Genomic DNA, 4,314 nt, shown 5'->3' with positions numbered 1-4,314 from the left:
GATCTTCACAAGCCGTTCCTTGTCTTCCTTCAGTTCTCAGCTCACACACGTACCACGATGCCACCGGGGTATTCTGAGGACCACTGGTGGGGAGCAAGCATCCTGAGCACTGTGCAAGGGGAAGCCAGGGGTGGGAGGTGCCCCATTTCTCTCTGCCACACCTTCCTGCACACCTGTCCTCAAAGAGGGCTCCCCGCCTTCTTTCAATGCATTTCCTTTGCGGCACCAAGCACAGCCTTCAAAGACAATGTTGGTCATTTGTGTGACTTCTTCATTGCTGGCCTATCCTGTTGGAACAAAAGCTCCATACAGACTTCTCTGTCCTGTTGAGTGTTGTGTCCTCAGGCACTAAGCCTGTGCCCGATGTAGAAGAGTGCTCAGTCAGTATTTACTAAGTGATTCAGTAATTTTTCACAGGTGATATCTTAGAAACAACCCTACTTCCAGGCGCATATCTGTATATGCGAAAAGTCCGGGCCTCATCCCCTGAAACATTTTCCCTGGTTAACACAAGTCGTGCAGCAAGTTCGCAGCATCGTTCTCAGTTACTCTTTCCGCAGGATTGTTCCTCCTCCTAGAGAATGTGAAAGTTCTTATCCAGCTGTTCCTGGTGCTGTCTGGCCTGTTGGATGTGACTGTCGTGTGGTCCCTTTATGAGTTAGGTGGTTACCAGGCCATGAGCCCCTTAACCTGCACCCCAACCTCTTGGCTGGTTGGTCACCTCCAGCATCTTCTTGTTGTGCTCCTGCTGCGGCAGGTGCCACAGGGCAGTAGTGGGTGGAGGGGACCTCACCTAAAGCAGAGGACACATGTCTCAAGAGCAGTTGCTTCTTTCTACCCATCCATGCCGGACAGATAGACGGGTGGCCATAAAGAATAGACCTCTCTATTGACTCCAGACACTGGCATCAAAGTCACAACTGCAAGGAAGTGTGCAGGCAGAATTCCAAACTTTCATTCTTTTTTCTCTCTTCCTTCTTTTTACCTCTCAGGTACATTAGAAGTGATGCAAGTCTCTATGTTTTGTGATTAACCTAATGAAGACAGAAATGACTTTAGAGACCATAAGCTTCTGGGAATGAGGAACAGGTCTCTCTAGTTCATTCTTAGACCCCAGCACGCAATAGGACCCTTGGCACATAGGAGTCATCCAGCACACTTTTGTTAGACGAACGAATATGCTTGAAATCAAGATTGTTTCAGTTCAGTTCAGTCACTCAGTTTGTCTGACTCTTTGCGATCCCATGAATCGCAGCACGCCAGGCCTCCCTGTCCATCACCAACTCCGGGAGCTTACCCAAACTCATATTCATCGAGTCGGTGATGCCGTTCAGCCATCTTATCCTCTGTCATCCTCTTCTCCCTCAATCCCTCCCAACATCAGGGTCTTTTCCAATCAGTCATCTCTTCTCAAGAGGTGGCCAATGTATTGGAGTTTCAGCTTCAGCATCAGTCCTTCCAATGAACCCCCAGACTGATCTCCTTTAGGATGGACTGGTTGGATCTCCTTGCAGTCCAAGGGACTCTCAAGAGTCTTCTCCAACACCACAGTTCAAAAGCATCAGTTCTTCAGTGCTCAGCTTTCTTCACAGTCCAACTCTCACATCCATACATGACTACTGGAAAAACCATAGCCTTGACTAGATGGACCTTTGTTGACAAAGTAATGTCTCTGCTTTTCAATATGCTTTCTAGGTTGGTCATAACTTTCCTTCCAAGGAGTAAGCATCTTTTAATTTCATGGCTGCAGTCACCATCTGCAGTGATTTTGGAGCCCCCCAAAATAAAGTCTGACACTGTTTCCACTATTTCCCCATCTATTTCCCATGAAGTGATGGGACCGGATGCCATGATCTTAGTTTTCTGAATGTTGAACTTTAAGCCAACTTTTTCGCTCTCCTCTTTCAATTTCATCAAGAGGCTTTTTAGTTCCTCTTCACTTTTTGCCATAAGGGTGGTGTCGTCTGCATATCTGAGGTTATTGAGATTTCTTCTGGCAATCTTGATTCCAGCTTGTGCTTCTTCCAGTCCAGCGTTTCTCATGATGTACTCTGCATATAAGTTAAATAAGCAGGGTGACAGTATACAGTTTTGACATACTCCTTTTCCTATTTGGAACCAGTCTGTTGTTCCATGTCCAGTTCTAACTGTTGCTTCCTGACCTGCAGATAGGTTTCTCAAGATGCAGGTCAGGTGGTCTGGTATTCCCATCTCTTTCAGAATTTTCTACAGTTTATTGTGATCCACACAGTCAAAGGCTTTGGCATAGTCAATAAAGCAGAAATAGATGTTTTTCTGGAACTCTCTCGCTTTTTCCATGATCCAGCAGATGTTGGCAATTTGATCTCTGGTTCCTCTGCCTTTTCTAAAACCAGCTTGAACATCTGGAAGTTCATGGTTCACGTATTGTTGAAGCCTAGCTTGGAGAATTTTGAGCATTACTTTACTAGCGGGTGAGATGAGTACAATTGTGCATTGAATTTGAGCATTCTTTGGCATTGCCTTTCTTTGGGATTGGAATGAAAACTGACCTTTTCCAGTCCCCTGGCCACTGCTGAGTTTTCCAAACTTGCTGGCATATTGAGTGCAGCACTTTCACAGCATCATCTTTCAGGATTTGAAATAGCTCAACTGGAATTCCATCACCTCCACTAGTGTTGTTTATAGTGATGCTTTCTAAGGCCCACTTGACTTGACATTCCAGGATGTCTGGCTCTAGGTTAGTGATCACACCATTGTGATTATTTGATTTGGAAGATCTTTTTTGTACAGTTCTTCTATGTATTCTTGCCACCTCTTCTTAATACCTTCTGCTTCTGTTAGGTCCAGACCATTTCGTCCTTTATTGTGCCCGTCTTTGCATGAAATGTTCCCTTGGTATCTCTACTTTTCTTGAAGAGATCTCTAGTCTTTCCCATTCTGTTGTTTTCCTCTATTTCTTTGCATTGATCACTGAGGAAGGCTTTCTCATCTCTCCTTGCTATTCTTTGGAACTCTGCATTCAAATGGGAATATCTCTCCTTTTCTCTTTTGCTTTTCGCTTCTCTTCTTTTCACAGCTATTTGTAAGGCCTCCTCAGACAGCCATGTTGCTTTTCTGCATTTGTTTTCCATGGGGATGGTCTTGGTCCCTGTCTCCTGTACAATGTCACGAACCTCCGACCATAGGTCATCAGGCACTCTGGATATCAGATCTAGTCTCTTAAATCTATTTCTCACTTCCACTGTATAATCATAAGGGATTTGATTTAGGTCATACCTGAAAGGTCTAGTGGTTTTCCCTACTTTCTTGAATTTAAGTCTGAATTTGGTATTAAGGAGTTCATGATCTGAGCCACAGTCAGCTCCCGGTCTTATTTTTGCTGACTGTATACAGCTTCTCCATCTCTGGCTGCAAAGAATATAATCAGTCTGATTTTGGTGCTGACCATCTGATGATGTCCATGTGTAGAGTCTTCTCTTGTGTTGTTGGAAGAGGGTGTTTGCTATGACCAGTGCATTCTCTCAGCAAAACTGTATTAGCCTTTGCCCTGCTTCATTCCGTACTCCAAGGCCAAATTTGCCTGTTACTCCAGGTGTTTCTTGACTTCCTACTTTTGCATTCCAGTCCCCTATAAAGAAAAGGACATCTTTTTGGGGTGTTAGTTCTAAAAGTTCTTGTAGGTCTTCATAGAACCGTTCAACTTCAGCTTCTTCAGTGTTACCGAAAAACTATTCACAGTTTTTCCATGCAGACTGATCCTAAGTTTTGCCTGAATGGCTGTGTGCACAGCCTGTAATAATTGGTGTAAATTGGTCCCAGACAGCTTTCAGTCCCCCTTGGTAAAGGATGGGTCTGTGACCCAGTGAAATGTATGGGCAGTGAAATATATGGGGAAGTTCTCTGGTTGATTCTAGAAAATAGTTACCATATTGATAAAAGGTAAGTATCATATCAGGGGGAAAGTCCCATTTCCCATCTACTTCTTCCTTCCTGCTTCGGATGCTTTTGTGGAAGGATATTTTAGAGCTGTGGCAGCAATCTTGGGATCAAGAGGGAAGAGTCAAGGAAAGTCACAAAGACTCTGACATCTCATTGTCAACTAAAGAATGTCACTCCCCATCTGACTCAAAAAGGATTGAGTAACTGCCCCTCCAGCTGCTGATTTTTAACATATCCAAAGGAAGTTCAGGGTAGAGATCAGGAATGAGGCACTCTGTTCTCTGGTGAAAAGGGCAGAACAGGCCTTCTGATAATTAGATATTTTCAGGGGAAAATTTTTATGAACTTGGATTCTTGCATCTTCATATACTTAGAAAAGCACTAAAACCATTA

Source organism: Oryx dammah, unplaced genomic scaffold, assembly GCF_014754425.2.
Source record: "Oryx dammah isolate SB20612 unplaced genomic scaffold, SCBI_Odam_1.1 HiC_scaffold_5, whole genome shotgun sequence".
Lineage (NCBI taxonomy): Eukaryota > Metazoa > Chordata > Mammalia > Artiodactyla > Bovidae > Oryx > Oryx dammah.
Note: the sequence above shows the minus strand (reverse complement) of the source record.